Source organism: Marmota marmota, unplaced genomic scaffold (genome assembly GCF_001458135.2).
Source record: "Marmota marmota marmota unplaced genomic scaffold, marMar, whole genome shotgun sequence".
Classification (NCBI taxonomy): domain Eukaryota; kingdom Metazoa; phylum Chordata; class Mammalia; order Rodentia; family Sciuridae; genus Marmota; species Marmota marmota.
The window spans coordinates 54,875,364-54,894,085 of NW_026000174.1; the positions used below are offsets into that span (position 1 = coordinate 54,875,364).

Below are 18,722 nucleotides of genomic sequence, written 5' to 3' on the forward strand. Positions count from 1 at the left end.
CCTCTGCCCCCCTCCTACTGACATTCATTTGTCCCCCCCCTTGTATTATTTTTTTCCCTTTCCCCTCCACTTCCTCTTGTATGTACTTTTGTATAACCCCTGAGGGTCTCCTTCCATTTCCATGCAATTTCCCCTTCTCTCTCCCTTTCCCTCCCACCTCTCATCCCTGTTTAATGTTAATCTTCTTCTCATGCTCTTCGTCCCCTACTCTGTTCTTAACTACTCTCCTTATATCAAAGAAGACATTTGGCATTTGTTTTTTAGGGATTGGCTAGCTTCACTTTGCATAATCTGCTCTAATGCCATCCATTTCCCTGCAAATTCTATGATTTTGTCAGTTTTTTAATGCAGAGTAATACTCCATTGTGTATAAATGCCACATTTTTTTTATCCATTCGTCTATTGAAGGGCATCTAGGTTGGTTCCAGAGTCTTGCTATTGTGAACTGTGCTGCTATGAACATTGATGTAGCAGTGTCCCTGTAGCATGCTCTTTTTAGGTCTTTAGGGAATAGACCGAGAAGGGGAATAGCTGGGTCAAATGGTGGTTCCATTCCCAGCTTTCCAAGAAATCTCCATACTGCTTTCCAGATTGGCTGCACCAATTTGCAGTCCCACCAGCAATGTACAAGTGTACCCTTTTCCCCACATCCTCGCCAGCACTTGTTGTTGTTTGACTTCATAATGGCTGCCAATCTTACTGGAGTGAGATGGTATCTTAGGGTGGTTTTGATTTGCATTTCTCTGACTGCTAGAGATGGTGAGCATTTCTTCATGTACTTGTTGATTGATTGTATGTCCTCCTCTGAGAAGTGTCTGTTCAGGTCCTTGGCCCACTTGTTGATTGGGTTATTTGTTATCTTATTGTCTAATTTTTTGAGTTCTTTGTATACTCTGGATATTAGGGCTCTATCTGAAGTGTGAGGAGTAAAGATTTGTTCCCAGAAAGCTTAAACAATGTTAGGAATACAGACAGAATAAAATACAGTAAATCAAGTTATTCACCTACTAGGCCTTTACCAAATGGTATAGCTGGGTAAATGAGAACAAAAAGATAATGGAAGATATTAGTTACTTGTATACTCCTGCCTCAGTCTCCCGTACAGGCATGTGCCACCATGCCTGGCTGTAGTTTATTTCAAATACCTATATTTATTTACATGAAATAGACTTCTAATCAAATTCTTGCAAGTGGTAACATATACCATATTCAGGATATTCTGATAAGCTATTACAAATACTGTACACTTATTGACTCCTACAGGAAAAAAAAATACAGATCATGCATCAAAAAATTTCCAATCCAAATCAGTAGTAAATGAAAAAAATTATGTTTACACTTAATCTTTTCCCTTCTGTCAATTATTGGTTTTACTTTCAAGGGGTGGAGGGAGGCATACAAACAGTCTAATGGATATATTAAAAACTCAATTCTCTAACCAAAAATAATAACCCTCAATTCTGAGAAGAATTTACTGTGGCTTTTCTCATAATCATCTTGTTCTCAGGCCCAATTTCTAGGTTCCACATGAGCTGGGCATGGTGATGCACATCTGTAATCCCAGTGACTTGCGAGGAAGAATCAGGAGAATTGCAAGTTTGAAGCCAGCCTCAGCAATATAGTAAGACCCTGTATTAAAAATAAAAATAACAAAGGGATGGGGATGTAGCTCATGTAGCTCAGTGACAAAGTGCCCGAGTTCAATCCCCAGTACCAAAAGAATGTTTGTGTGTGTGTGTGTGTGTGTGTGTGTATTATGACAATTAAATATAGGAAAAAAAATAATGATCACTATAAGAAAAAACTAGACATCAGATGAAAGGAGATTTCATAAAGACATTATGCCCAAAAAAGCAAACTCTGCCCATAAGTACTAGAAAGCATGTATATCCCTTTCAAACTCTCAGGCAATACAGCTATTCCTTTTAGTTACTGCACCCAAAACAAGTTAAGGTTAAGATACACAATGTGTCAGACCCAGTGGACTGACCAGCTGATGAATATTTTGGACTTTGAGTTCTAACATCTAGTCTATTACTGACTTGATGCTAAGTGGTGCTAAGTGTTCTATGATAAACTACAGAGTATCTTGTCAGTGGTCTCATCAGTTGCTGAGGGGAAGGAATATAAAGAAAGAAAAGCTTATATCATTAAGTTTTAATAAAGCACCCTGAAATATTTTTGAAAGGCTCTGTTAATACTAACATATTCCCATATATTTTCTGTTTCTCCTAGAGGTATTCAAAAATAAGAACTCCTTAGATACACTTTTATCATCATACCATTTTCTTATTATGGCATTTCAGGAAGTGGGAAAAAAAAAACTTTACTTTCCAGCTAAATTGTTCCATATTTATTCTTTTCCCATAAACTTTTAATGGGACTATAACAATAATAAATAGCAGTTCTTATTTATTGTCTGTAAGAGTTCCTTTTTTTTTTTTTTTTTTGTACTAGGATTGACCTAGAGGCACTTTACTATTGAACTATTTTTTTATTGAGATAAGGTCTCATTAAGTTGTTGAGAGACTGATTCTGAACTTGCCATCCTCCTGCCTCAGCCTCCCAGGTCTCTGGGATTACAGGTGTGAGCCACCATACCCAGCTAAGAGTTCCTCATTTTATGTTCACATAAACTATAGGGAGGTTGGTATTATCATCCTTGTGTGCCTGTGTCACAGATAAAGGAACTGAAGTTCAAGTGACCAGCACAGGGGCTGGTATGCAGTTATACACGTGACACATCTTTATTGAAGGAAGCTTAAATACTCTAACGTGCATACATTAAAGTGGATGGACTGAAATTCCAACTTGTGGGTCAGACCACAAAGTTGAGATTCCTTTCCCAATGTGGAACATTTGTCTTAATCCCTGAGAAGGGAAGAAAAGAGCAGAGAACTAAAGATCAGTTCCATTTAATCAGTACTTATTTCTACTAGTTTATACATTAATCCATTTATTCCTTAGAACAACCACAGCAGGCAGGAGCTTTTATTTATTCACATTTTACAGAAGACGACAACAAGAGACACAGAAGGTGAAGGGACAAAAGCTACAGTCTCAGAGTAAACACATGACAAAGCCAGGATTTGAATCCATGAAGACTGGCTCCTGCACCAAGACTCAAGCACTGTATACTACTGCCATGAAAAAAAACTTCCTTCATGTGAATTACACAAAAACAAAACTTTTAACCTTTCACCAAATTACTAAATTGTACACTTGGATTAATTATGAGAAAACTAGGAGTGCTTTTCTAAGTATGCACACCAGACTTCTTTACAGGCACAGAGAATACATCCCTAGCGATTAGATCATTGCCCTGCTCAGGAAGTAGCACTCTGTAAATCTGGTTAAAAGCCCTCAGCCCACCTCTCTCCACGCTCAGACCCACACTAACCATGCACTGTAGGAAACAGGCAATCCAGAGATGTCCCAATACAATCTTCTACAAAATGAATGTCACTCTGGAAAATCCAACTGTGTATACTATCCTTCCATCACCCAGTCTTCTTCCCCAGCATCATAAAAAAACACACACACACACACAACACACACACAAAAGGAATGATTGAGTCTAAGCTACTTAAAAACCATAACAAATGTCCAATGATAACTACAAATTTAAATGAGAAAAAAATAAATGCAAAATTCTCATAATTTTGTAACTTGTCCAAATCCTACATTTAAAAAGCACTAGGCCTCTTTGAAAGACTCAATTCTTAGACTAGCTTTTTATCATCAATGTGCCTTGAAGAGTGTGGGGAAAAGTACATTTTTTCCTCAAATTCTAAACATCTTCACATGCATATTTCAAACAAAAATTATTACTGCTGTATTACAAGTTAATGGGCTTCTTACCCTAAAGTCTACTAGTAAGACAATGTTAAATACATAATTAAATATTCTCCAAATAAAAATATTAATCATGGACTTGATATTTGTATATTAACATGTAATACACACAGAAAATAAATATACAGAATAGGACTGGACCTGGAGGTACTGGGGACTCTACACAATGAAAACAAGAACTATTGCAGCTCCCTCCATTGACATCGTAAAGTTGCCACATTTTCTGGGCTCTCTTTTGAATTAATGTGGCATCTGTTCCAAGTACAGCATGCTAACATTTTACTAAAAGATATTTTCATTCTACATTTGTAGCTGGTTTGCTTTTTATTTGAACTCCTGTTTTATTTCAGTGGTCATTATTTCTTTATACCAAGTTGTCAATTTGGCATACCTAATCTATCTCCTCTGAGCACAAAAAGAGTGGGGAGGAACCATCAACTTACAAACCTCCAACAGCAATAATTACAATATGCTTTGCATATAGATTAAATTAAAAAATAAACAGCACAAAGATTTTTGCAAGCTTTTTAGTATCAAGTCCTGATAAGTTAACAGCATCTGTTCTTTTCAGAAAAGGAATTCTGTTCTGAGGTACTGGGGGTGGGGACAAAATAAGCAAATACTAAATACAATAATTCAAGTTACAAAGTTTGGTCTCCATGAAATGATGATTTCAATAATCTGCACATATCCAACCCTATCAAGTGATAATTGCTTTTTAAGACATCCTCAAAAAATGCTGCAGCAACAAGCCAAATACAACCACTTGTACTTAACATGCATGCTGCATACTCTACAATGTTACGTCATATCAGGCACAGAGAAGACGCTTACCAAGCTATCCTGCGTTCTATAAACTGCCTAACAACAACAGAAAAGGCACTGCCATCTCTATGGGAGTGGGAGCTCACAGGGTAGGCAGCCTTTCCCTTTCAACTCTGAAGAAAACAAATAAGGCTTATTTCTGTCTTTTAAGCTCACCTCTCTCAAGGCCTTTACTCTCAATCTTTCAGTCTTTTACAGAAATAAAGGCTGTTTCTTTAAAATTAAAAACCACAAAAGATCACTGCAATTTAAAAGCCCCACACCTTTTACCAACTGTCCTCCAGCTGTCTCCATGGCTGGCTCTTCTGCAGGAGGAATGGCCTATCTAGAGCACCAGTCTCCAAGTGGGTGTGTGCAGCCTGAGGAAAGGAGTCACAGGAAATTATCACAACTTGTATTTTTAAATCTGATCCTTTTTAAAATTTCAATTTTCCTTTATGTTTGATAACTTACATAAAATACTAGTTCAGACCATTACATATTTACTAGCGTCCTAATTTTAGAAAGACTGGAGGCTACAGGTCAAGATGACCAAGACTAACTGGGCACAGTAGTACACACCTGTGATCCCGGCTATTAGGAGGATCACAAGGCCAGCAGGGGCAATTTAGTGAGATTCTGTCACAAAATGAAAAATAAAGATGGTTGGGGGACTGGGGTTGTGGCTCAATAATAGAATACTTGCCTAGCATGTGTGAGGCACTGGGTTTAATTCTCAGCACCACATACAAACAAATAAATAAGTAAAGGTCCATCAATAACTAATAAAAATGTTTTTTAAAAAAATTGTTGGGGCAGGGTACAGTGGTGCATGCCTGTAATCGCAGCTGCTCGGGAGGCTGAAGCAGAAGGATCGCAAGTTCAAAGCCAGCCTCAGCAAAAGCGAGGTGCTAAGCAACTCAATGAGACCCTGTCTCCAAAGAAATACAAAACAGGACTGAGGGTGTGTGGCTCAGTGGTTGAGTGCCCCTGAGTTCAATTCCCAGTACCCCCCCCAAAAAATGGTTGGGAATATAGCTCAGTGGTAGAACACCCCTGGGTCCAATCCCCCATAATAGCAAAAGGGGGAAAAAATACTGGAATTAAAAATATAGTGAAATTAGAGACTCTACAATTAACTTAAGTTCTTTTCTCTGCCTCAGTTTCACCATCTATGACATTACCTGAGTCTTTTGTACATTCAGAAGACTATTATAAGAAAGGAGAAAACACACTCTAGGGCATGGTCTGAGCCACTCAAAATGAAAAGCACATTTATGAATGCTACAAATGAGAAATATTCTTAACTTGCTTTGTTAAAACATGGACTGTACCATAACTTACTACCGCTATACCCTATCAGATCCAGTTCTTAGAATTTCTCCTCCTCATCCCAAACCCTGATTCTGGATATTGAACCCAGGGCCATGCACATGCTAAGGTCCTTGCACTCTACTATTGTAAACCCTAGCCCTTTTTTAAACTTTGAGACAGATCTTGCTAAGTTGCGGAGCTAGCCTCAAATATGAAGTTTACAGGTGTGTGTCACCACGCCTAGCCCAATTCTTAGAATTTTAAAGCAAGGCTTCATTAGCACTTCACTAAATGTTCAGTCTAAAGAAGCATAAAGCATTTTAAATGCAAGAAGTATATTCTAGGATTAGAAAGGCTTTCAAAAAAACTACTATAATGAAAAACTTATAAACTATTTAATAAAAATTTTCAATTTAAATATTACAAAAGTGAATCATGATTAATAAACTTAGCAACAAGTTTAAAACTCTTGAAGCCAGTCTAAAATTGAACAGTACTCAAATAATTTACCTTTTTTTCTTAAACTTCCTTAAAAAATACTGGGTTATTAATATAGCATTTGGTAGTATCTGAGTAGAATCTGTAGTGGAGGTGAGGTCAGCCAATACTACTCGTGAAGCTGTGAGCACCAGGACTAATTCTTAGGCAGGGTTTCTTCATGCTGATTAAGTTGCGCAGGTTTGAGTTTCTAGTATTTAAAATATCAAGAACTGGTACTGTAGCTCAGTGGTAGAGTGCTTGCTTTACATGTGTGAGGAACTGGGTTCGATCCTCTGCACCACATAAAAATAAATTAATAAACAAGATATTTTTTAAAATATCAAGCAATTTAATATTATCTTGGTTTTAAATTTATAAATTTAATTTTTTAAATTCATAAAAAATTGAATTTAAAAAAATTATGAATGAATAATTTTTGCAAATTATGAATGAATGCTTTTTAAAATACCTTTATTTTATTTATTTATTTTTATGTGGTACTAAGGACTGAACCCAGTGCCTCACACATGCCAGGTAAGCACTCTAGCACTGAGATACATTCCCAACCCTGAATGAATCCTTCTTAACAACAAAGAAGGTACCACTAACTTTTAGGGAAAAAAAAAAGTCACCTGAAAACATAACTGTTCTTAAGCAGCTAACAGAACAAACTAGAATAATTAAATTCTAAAATGATGCCTCCTAAATTACTTTTACAGGATGGAAAACAATGCTGTCACTTTGAACTGGCTAGCATTTTTTTAAAGTTTCAATAATAACAATGACCACATCTAAAGGTATGAGACAAAATAAAAAGAACTTAAAATGCTCTTTGCCCCATAGATAACAATCAGTCTAGAGCATTTGGTTTATGTCCTTAATGTACAAATCTCTCCCACTTCTCTTCAATCACCCCACTCACACAAAGCAAGATTTTTTTTTCAGTCACCTGAAAAAAGTAAACTTTTAAGATAGTACTATGATATAATTACATTTAATCTTAAAATGTGTGTGTGTGAATTACACATGCAAATGCCCAGGAAAAGCTTAAAAGTAGGATGGAAATAAGACAACTTAAATTTTCTACTTTATACATATCTGTATTGCTAGAATAACTTTTGTAACTCAGATAACACTGCTTTTATAATAGTTTTTAAAAGAAAGGACCACTTTCCTGACATTCTAAAGTGCTGACAATTGTGTAAGGACTGACTAAAACAGTGACTATAAACTAAGAAAATTTACAAAATAACTTATCATCATAAGTGCCCAACTTCCACACTTCAAGCAACAGACAACAAACCTACTCCATTCCAGGAACTGTGTGTGGCAATGGGTACACAATGAAGAAGAAAACAGGCATTATCCCAAATAAATGCCTTCGTTTCTATTCCATTCCAATTGCCTACTATTTCTAAAATATTCAACCTAACTTAACCAAAATCAACATCAGTCCCAAAATGATACATCATAGCTTTTGCCATTTCTGTAAATTGAAAACTTCTTTAGAAATTCATTTTCTAGGTTTCTATGGTAATTACATAGTTTATAGAGCATTATGGACACTTAAGAGCAAGGGCGCAGGGTTGTAGCATTTGCTACCTACATGATCACAGGGAAAGTTCCATTTCCTCACCTGTAAAATGGAAGTAGGATAATAATAACAAATCCTCTGAATATTGCTCTGAGGATTAAAATTAAATGAGATCCTATGTTATAAAAAGGCTTAGCACTGGGCTGGTATTGTGGCTCAGTGGTAGAGCACTTGCCTAGCATGTGAGAGGTTCTGGGTTCGATCCTTAGCACCACATAAAAATAAATAAATAAAATAAATGTATAAAAAAATTTTTAAAAGGCTTAGCACTATGTATAAATATGTAACAACAAATCCCATCATTATGTACAACTATAATGCACCAATAAAAAGTGTGGAAAGTGAAAAAAAGAACAAAGAAAAATAACGTTCACTGGAAGAAAAAAAAGGCTTAGCACCATATAGTCACTGATAAATTAGTATTATTAATATAATTAACATCAGATAACCCTAAAGTACAAAACAGTTCACAACATGCCAAACATTTAAGATTTATATATCTCTGTCATTTTTCTAACAATAAATATGTATATATATATAAACGCATATATAGATATGCCTTGTATAAACACATATAAATGGTTTTCTACATAAAAGTCCACAATTAAAACTTTCAAGGGCTGGGGTTGTGGCTCAGTGGTGGAGCACTTGCCTCGCATGTGTGAGGCCCTGGGTTCAATCCTTAGCACCTCATAAAAATAAACAAATAAAAGATATTGTGACCACATACAACTAAAAAATATATATTAAAAAATACTTTCAAAACATCAGTATATTGTAAAACCTATATCATAATATACACACAAATGTATCAGTGTATATTGTCAAAAACAAGCTATAAACACAAGTCAAGAACTTCTCTACTGGAGGCAGGGGGCTAATTTTTTGGTTCATTTTGATTCTAACTCAAATATATTTAAAACTTTATAGTTTTAATAAATATTAACATGACATAGACAAATGCTTTAAAATTCAGCCATTAGTTAGGTTGAGGGTATAGTCAGTGGTAAAGTGCTTACTGAGCATGCTCAAGGCCCAGGGTTTCATCCCCAGCACCACCAAAAAAAAAAAAAAAAAATTATATATATTCCATAAAGCACATTCATGAGTTTTATCTCATGTAATTCTTTTAAAAGCATAGTGAAACAAGCTCTTATTTCTTTCTCACTAGGAAACTAAAGTTCAGCAAGGCTGAATTTTCTAAGAGTGTGCATTTGAGTGATAGGACTGGATGTAAAGCCAGGTCTTTGATAAGTCAAAACTGTTTGATTTATGTTAGCCTGGGACATTGCATAAAAAGAGAAAACTGTGCTCAACAATTTAGGTGTATCGGGAGCTCCTTAGTGAATATTCATGAGTGCCCAGTTTCACTCCTCTTATTTCCAACTTAAGTACTTCAGGAATTAACATGAACATATAAAAACAAAATATAGAAAAGGATACTTCATCCAAACCTGGTTATTTTCTATACTGGTCAATTAATATCAAAGACCATTTTCTCCTTATATTTAGCCCTTGGTACTTAACTTTTTGTAACCACTGAATTTATTTCATTTTAATATTAGGTCTTGAAAAGATAAATTAACATAAAACAAGTTTATAATTTATGGAATTTAAACAATTTAAATTATGGAATAATTCCATAAATATTTGACATTCCTAAAGAATCTATTAATGACTAATATACATACTTACAAATTTTAATTCACAATTATGAGGTGAAAAAAGGTTAGTATTACTATTGTAAAGTGATTTCTTAAATAAATACTACTAAAGGCATAGTTTTTTTAAATACACATAGTAGACACAGTAGCCATCAGCAATAATATTCCAAGAATTCCACACTAAGGAAAAAGATATAATAGATACTGGTCAAGCAGGTGAGAAAGATTATTCCTCAACATACCTACATTCAAATTAAGGAACATATATTGTAACATATGCTTATATTTTTCAGCATTCCTAGGCAACCCATTCCTATCTCAAACAGCTAAAAGGAATCAGCCATACAAATAAAATATATACTAAAAGTTCAAGAGTCTAAAAGAAATCAGTATCCAAAACAAGAAAAATAGCATAAAAACTTAAGATTTTTTTTTTTGAACCTAACATTTTAAGTACAAGCCAGACCTGAAATCATGTTTTCTTTCTGGGGTTATTCACTGGCCTCTAACATATCAATCCTGTAACACCATGAACTACAATAACATACTTCAAAATATAACAGAATTTTTTTCCAGGTTATATATACTGTGACCCAAGGGGCATTTTTATAGCATCTTGTTTTCTTTAATCAGCTACTTTGGATATTCTACCAGTACAAACGTTACGAACATCTTTTGAACTTTCTGAAGTCAACTGAAACATGGTACAGTGGCAATGAACAATGGACAGGCAGAATAGAATCCTGGTCACAAAATTATGCTATTGGCTTGTCTGACTTTGGGCATTTATCACTTAAGGAGAAACTGAGGTAAAAAGACATTTTGTGTACAGCAAAATTTTCTAAGGATTGCCACATCATTACCACAAGTTAAAATCTCTAGGTGTTGTGAAAACAGTCTGGACTTCTGATCAAATTATAGTGTAGAATGGGGAGGTTATTTTAAACAATAACTACTGCTACTGTTAATTCAAAAGATATACTGAGTCCTTATGTGTCAAGCACTACACTAAGCATTGTCATAGACTTTAACACTAACCCCTCTGGTAGTTACCAAAGGAGAACCCTCAAAAGAAATCTTTTTAACTTTACAAATGAAAACATGAATAAATTATTAAAGAAATCTTGGGGCTGGAGATGTGGCTCAAGTGGTAGCGCACTCGCCTGGCATGCGTGCAGCCTGGGTTCGATCCTCAGCACCACATACAAACAAAGATGTTGTGTCCGCCGATAACTAAAAAATAAATATTAAAATTCTCTCTCTCTCTCTCTCTCTAAAAAAAAAAATCATAATTAAAAAAAAAAAAAGAAATCTCACATTTTTACCTTTCAGACTACATCTTTTAAATTTGTACTGAAAAACTTACTTTCAGGAATTTGGGTTTTTTTGGTACCAGGGATTGAAGTCAGGAGCATTCAACCACTGAACCACATCCCAAACTCTATTTTGTATTTTATTCACAGACAGGGTTTCACTGAGTTGCTTAGCACCTTGCTTTTGCTGAGGCTGACGTTGAACTTGCAATCCTCCTGCCTCAGCCTCCTGAGCTGCTGGGATTACAGGTGCGAACCACCATGCCTGGCAAGATGTTGACACTTACAGAGAACAATCACACAACTCTGAACTCCTTCTATCCAACTCACTAAATAATTGTCCCCTTGGGGAAAAAAAAAAAAAAACAGGAGAGGGAGACAAATCATGCCTGACAATAAGAGGCTTCTAATGCCCACACTAGCAAACACCGAGGCTATTAATCATAAAGTGACCTATTTCACCACACACATAAAAATTACTTGCAATTGCTAAGTCATTTTGAACTTATGTAAATGTTATTTTACGTATAAATTTTATAGCAGCTGATTAAAAAAACACAATAAATTCATCTAAGGTAAACAACAGCACTGGAATGCTTCTGAAGATTCGCTTTCGAATTTCAGAAGCAAAATAATCATAGTATTATTAATCAAACTTTACTTAGTAAAAAGTTCTTACAGACTTGGGAAGCTGTGTATAAAATGGAGTAGACAAGAAGGGAGGGTTCCCTGTGCTGCTCAAATCAACTACAGATCCCAGAATGCAATGCTCTAATCTGAAGTTAAGCAAAAACTGCAATGCACCTTGGGACTTGTAGTAAGAACCACTTCACTCTAACAGCAAGTTTCAAGAAAGTCTGAAAACTACCTAGCACAATTTGACTAGATCTTACACTCAGGGTTTAGTCAAATTTAGATCTGATTTATTTTCTGTTCTAGGCAGTTTCTCTGGCACACTGGAAGAAGTATCAATTAATATTAACATTTCCACATTAGAAAAACCTTATATAGAATAAGCATTAAAAGCAAAGAGATTTACTATTATAGAAATAAATTTTTTGAAACTTTTTTTAAACTTTGTATCCATTTCAATGTTCTCTATCCTCTCTCCCCAAAATTATTTTACCAGGTTTCCTTTTAAGAGTTGTTTAAAATATGTTTTATAAATAATTTTTCTGGAAGAAAATTCTTATAAGCAAACATTTCCCATAGTCTAATACTTCCCATAAGGAAATATATTCTTATAATGATCTATCTATATACCACCACCATAAAAACAAAAAATACTAAAGATCTCTTTTGTTAGATCTTATTCGATATTCATGCCCTCCATTCCTCAACCCTATTCTCTACAAGCATACACACTTGTATTTCTGGAAAGAACAGAATAAAATATTCCAACTACAGGCCCTTTCTTTTATTCACTGACCTCTTCAGAAAACATAAAAGATATTTGTAAACTATTAATAACATGTCCAAACCCAAGCTAAGTTTGACATGTAATTTATGTATACTCAGTTCCTACATATATCCCTATTTTCTGCAAAACACTGGAAGGAGGCTGGGAAAGAACTAAGTGCAATCTGCATCAGGAGGCCTAACACAGGTGGTGGGTTATTTTCAGGCAACAGCACCTTCACAAACATGCTGTGGAATACTGTCCAAGAAATTCCTAACAAGGAAAGATAAGCTGGCACACAGATTTAACACAATCCAGCTAAAAATCACCTGCAACACATGCTACTACATTTCACCATAAAAGTGACAGGCTACTAAAGGATCTGAAGCTTCATCAATACAACATACTGTCCATAAGGCCAGAGTAACCAGTTGCCATGGTTACTATCACCCACTTTTATCAAGAAATTACTATCATTTCCCTGAAGTTTTGGGTACTTAAGTTAAAATTTTTTTGTTTTAAACCAGCTTAAGGTTCTGTTAATTGAGTGAAAGAACCAACTACTGTTTGATTTGTAAGTATGTCGCTTTGAAGATGCACATGGTTAACAATACTTGGATCTGCAGCAGAAGAAAATCAATTCCTTTCTGCTGCTCCTTCTCCTCAAGTACTGACAGTTTGTATTCTCAATGCAGCCAAAACAATAAAACAAAACCCATCTTTTTGGCTTCTGTGTTTAAGTTATGTTTTTTCCCTTAGGCCCACAAAGCAAGTCAAAATAAAGCCCAGATCATCAACCTATTAGGCTTCATCCCCTTCCTATCTCCATATTACTGGTTCACCTTCTTGTCTACTTTATTGTTGTTTTGTTGTTTGTTATTTTGGGGTATGGGTTGTTATTGTTTGTTTTTTGTTTTGTTTTTGTTTTTTGGTCTTGTATTATTTTCAGACAGGGTCTTACCATGATACCCAAGCTGGCCTCAAACTCCTGGGCTCAAGTGATCGTCCTGCCTCAGCCTCCTGAGAAGCTGGGACTGAAGGTGCGCCTAACACCATACCCACCTTCTTGTATGCTTTAAAAAGCAGAAAACATTTCTATAGCTGATTCCAAAATATAAGAAAGAATGTCCTTTAATTGAGACTCACTAACTTTTTTATTAAAAAAAAATGTGGGGAGTGGGGGTAATTTGCACAGTATTGGAAAAAAAGTAAGTGGAGGAGGAATATTCAAAATGCCATACAAGAATTTGGTGTAAGAAAGTTGCTTTGGAAAAGTCCCAAGAATGACTGAACTATAAGGGTAGAGTTCACCACCACCACTTCCAGTGGAAGAATTAATTGGTAGTCAGGTAACAGGAATGTTATTTTTCTTTCTTTTTTTTTTTTTTCTTCTCATTTTTTCTTTTTATAGTACTGAGGATTCGTTGAATCCAGCTATACCATTGAGCTACAATTTGTCTTTTTTATTTTTTATTTTGAGACAGGGTCTCTCTAAGTTGCTGAGGGTCTAAGTTACTCAGGCTGGCCTTGAACTTAAAACCTTCCTGTCTCAGTCTCCTGTGTCACTGGAATTACAGACACACACTACCGCACCTGGTTAGGAACATTATTCTTAAAGTCTCTTAAAATATTCTCATAAAAGACAAATATTCAAAAATTTAATGCATGAATAAGAATTACATGAAAGTCTACAAAAAGGTATGGTTATACATACACACAAACATCCAAAGAAGAAAACATATACTCTTTAAGAAATACTTATCAGAGCCAGGCGCGGTAATCCTAGCGGCTCAGGAGGCCTTGCAGAGGCAAGGTGCTAAGGAACTCAATGAGACTCTCTCTTTAAATACAAAACAGGGCTAGGGATGTGGCTCAGTGGTTGAGTGCTCCGGAGTTCAATCTCCAGTACCAAAAATTTAAAGCAGTTAACTTATTACCACTTTAAAAAAAAAAAATCCCAAAGCAGAAAAAAGATCCACCTAGTAAACTAATGTCATTAAAATGTATTGCTATGCTCCTAATGAATACTTAGGCCTACCCCAACACACACACACACACACACACACACACAAAAAAAAAAAAAAAAAAAAAAGCTCATGTACAGGAGGAGTTCCTGTACATTTCTTAAGTCATGTACATTTCTTAAGTCAAAATCACAAATATTTCCCAGCACAAAATAATATGAGAATTCAAACATGTTTCAAGAAATCAGTTTTCAATATAGATATAAAAGGTCTGTCAAAGGTCAGAGACCTAAAACTCTAATCCCTTCCATTCTCCTTTTGAATAGTGATACAAAAGCCTATCACGATAAAATACTAAGGATACAAAATTTAACAGCACATTAATATAACTTTAACTTCAGCATTTCTTTTTTTTTTAAGAGAGAGAGAGAGAAGAGAGAGAATTTTTTAATATTTATTTTTCAGTTTTCATTGGACACAACATCTTTATTTTATGTGGTGCTGAGGATCGAACCCAGCATGTGCCCCGTCCCCCCCCCCCCCCCCCGCATGCCAGGCGAGTGTATTACCGCTTGAGCCACATCCCCAGCCCAACTTCAGCATTTCTTAACAAAAAATTTTAGTATTCACTGTGGCATAACAGTTAATCACACTTAAGGTTTCATTTTTATTTAAACAGTTAAATGTTTTTCTGACCCTTCCAGAAGAATGTTTCTATATTTATTTTCTAATTGGGGCTATCTCACAAAAAATAGTCACTTCTAAAATTTAAGATACTATACCTTTTGATATATTCATGAAAAGAAGGATTCCCAATTAGCTATATTTTGGTTTGAGTAATTTTTTTGTTTTATTTTGTTTTGTTTTTTAATTTTCTGTTCCAAAACTATGAGCAGAAGTCTATGAAGAAAGCCACAACTCAAGGTTTAAACTTCTGGGTTATTTTTACACAAAAATATTTCAGTGCACTCCTCTAGATATGAGTAGTCATTTCCCCGTGCATCCTTCTAAAATAGAAAAGCAAAAATGATACACACATATACCTAATACTAACACATACAGATGCACATATTTTGACTGTGAAACAAGGTTGAAAGCTTAAGTCAGTAAGAATTTTTCAGAAAGTTCCCAGAGTCAATCAAAACAATCAAAACTTGAGCCATGACATCTATTACTCTGTGTGTTATTAACAATCTAAAGAAGAGATGAGGAACTTAAACACTCACTAAAAATCAACTACTATTACATCAATGAAGAAAGGAAGAAAAACAGTAATAGGGGACATACATTTCTTAAGATCTTAAAAAGGAAAAATGGTCTTTTTTTGAATTATGGTAAACTGCCTAGGCAGCATTTTTTAAACAAAGATTCAAAACTATAACAAAGAGATTTTTGGTAACCACATCAGTATTTAAAAAACAAAAATTCATGAAGTGTCCAGGGTGCACTTTTAATGCATTAATTTCCCAACTGACAGGGAGAAAGTTAGCATTTTAAGATATAAGTTCTGTTTATGTATTAATTGGCTATCTATCCCGACAACTATCTGCATGGCTTCTTAAAATTTACAAAGAACTTTCATATGTCTTACCTAATTTGATCATACTAAGAAAGCAGTATAGTATGCCTACAAAAAAAGACAAAACACAAAGCAGGTTCACTACATTTTCTATACATTTCCAAGTTTTTAAAACTTTGATATAAAACTTTACAAGCAACCACAGTAGCATGATTATTGCCCCTGATAATTCACTAATACAGAGTTTCAAAGGACCATATGCTGCAAATGCTATGAAACTGTTAAAGCAGCTACTTGGTCTTTATGCAGTTTTTGTTAAGTTTTAACTAAGCCATTGTCAGCAATGATCTATACCCACAAATGTAACTTTACTATAGTTCAAGAATCTCAACCTGTGGAGACCAACTTAAATACATCAACCATACGTATTTATAAAGTTGGGTGCCTAAGAAGCTCTCTATCTATCGTAGAATCACTGTCCAAAGATTCAAGAACATACATACACACAATCTAAAATTTTTTCCACACAGATCCTTCTTTCCAAAAATCTCAACTACTCTACATCCTATTTATATTATTATTATAGAAAAGATCACAAGGCTTAAAACCCACATCATACCAATGATTTTTGTTTATTATAAATGCACGTTTTAAAAATGTGTTCAACCCCTCATTCATCATTACAAGAATTTAATGTAATTCATCATTACATTCCCCTTCAAAAAAAAAAAAAAAAATTCTAACAGCACTCTATACCTAACCCCAGCATTCTTAAGCTATCCACAACAACAAATCTACTCTGCATAGTATCATAAGCAGGTAAAACATGGTCAAAAATTTCAAATAGCAAATGAAATTTATTAATGGTATTTTTTAATGGACTTACTCAAAATCTTTCTGAAACTTTAAGGTGTTAATCCTGTTGCTTAGCTGAAGCTTAAGTAGAGCTGCAGTAAGTACTAAGACCCTCAAAATTCAAAAATTTCCTTTATCTCGTTGTAGCACCTCCTGCTGGATATCATTTAGAGATCTTCAGGTAAGCAGAAGAAGAGTATTTCTGAGACCACTCCTTCCAGATAATTAAATAAGGAAAAAGATGGACCCTTCAAAGCTAAAAGAAATAGTGCCCCATCACTTATACTTAATAAAATATGGCATAGGTAGATGTCTTATCACCGGTTCCATAAAGACTTGCCCAAGTCCAAAGTGCAACATCCTTAAAATAAAGTCTTTCAAAACTTTCTAAAAACTAAATTAAAATGCCATCAAAAGCACTGACACCAAAGACTTTATTATGGGTAGCCAAGCAATGCCAGTCCAGCTGCAAATACTATTATGTTACCAAAAGCAAAAGAAAAGCACTTGGAGTTTTTAACAAGTTGGCCATATGTTTGTGTTTTGAGAATTTTCCGCACTATTGTTATGTTCTTCACTTATAATTATTTATCTACAGAAGTCTTAGGTACAGAATATTTTTTAATAAGTATGAGTTTAAATGCACACAAAAACTTCCCCTTTGCCATCAAAAGATATGTTCTGATATTTCCAAATGCATTCTTCGAACATTTTAAATGGCCCCTAATAACTTGTGTTAAGCCCCCCACCCCAGATTCCATACACAAATAAAGACTGAAGAAGAGAATAAGACACTTACCGAAATTAAAATGAATAATAGTATTTCCGGTAAAAATGTAGTAATCGTTTCCTACAAGCCTGTAAACCAAGTAAATTGTGAAACTTTGAAGAAAGGGGAGTGGGCTAACCTTCAAAAACCAAACAAAAGCTGACCTATTTATTTCCTTTACCCAAACGTAAACGAATACCAAATGTAAACAAATAACATAAACACTGAGAAGCATGTTTAAGCCTCAATTTCAGACCCCTTACTAGGCCTTCAATATAGCTGCAGATGTTGATGTTGATGAATAGTATACTCTAAAAGGCATATCCCAGCTCCTCACTCTAAAGAACCCCTATAAAGTTGCCTATCAAAAGGTTCCTTCCTAGAGTGCACAACTGCTTTAAAAAAAGAAAAAAACTTTCATCAGCCTAAATTAATCTGACTCTAATATTCAGCTATCAATTATTAATATATAAATGTTCCTAACTTCCCTAGCTCAAATATCTACATTCCTGACACCTACCATTAAGAAAAATGCACAACTAGCACCCCAGCTATGGGGCAAATCACTGAAATCTGAAACATAGCCACAAAGTTCACTGTCAAGGCCAGTGTTGAGGCCCAAACACGCCCGGACCTTAACTCACATTTGAAATTCTAGAAATCCATACTCCCAGAGACATCATTTAAAAACAACACAAATGGACGTGCAGGGTGAGATCCTCTACTTCAAGACCTAAACAAAGAATATTTCAACATATGACCGGAATATGATGACACCGGATTCACCAATGAAAACAAAACCTGCCTACCATTAGCAGTCGTCCCCTCATCTCAACAACTCAACTTAGAAATCACTCTCGGCACATCTACACCCCACAACCGGCGTGTGGCCTCCTCCCGGGGTGCAAGCCACAGACAAAGTTGAAAGAAGACATTCTCGCCCGGTGCCCAATCTCGAGATCAACCCCTCCCCTGCCAGGGCCACCTTGCTGCTACCCACCATCGCGAACGTGGTCAGGAGGAAAAAAAAAAAAAAGAAAGAAAGAAAGAAAAAGAAAAATAAATCCTAGCAGCACCGCTCAGCAGAATAAAGAGCAGGGAGAGGATGACGAGAAGTGTTGGGAACTGCGTGCACGACGGGGCTGGACCAAACGGAAAGAGTCCCACTCCGCGCGCCCCTCCCCCCGGCGGG

General features: G+C 35.3%; 1 protein-coding gene across 21 annotated transcripts in view; it reads right to left on the reverse strand.

Annotated features, from left to right (window-relative positions):
- The window catches only part of Phf21a (PHD finger protein 21A), a 188,905-nt gene extending 170,221 nt beyond the window's left edge, over positions 1-18,684 (reverse strand). For 10 of the 21 annotated variants that reach the window (XM_015477828.2, XM_048788670.1, XM_015477826.2 and 7 more), the window contains exon 1: positions 4,944-5,039. The gene's annotated coding sequence lies outside the window, so the exon portion shown is untranslated. Of the gene's footprint in view, positions 1-4,943; positions 5,328-15,978; positions 15,994-17,560 lie in introns of those variants that run through there. The other 11 variants (XM_048788664.1, XM_048788663.1, XM_048788674.1 and 8 more) reach the window with 11 other exon arrangements.
- Between the last annotated feature and the right edge of the window lie 38 nt (positions 18,685-18,722).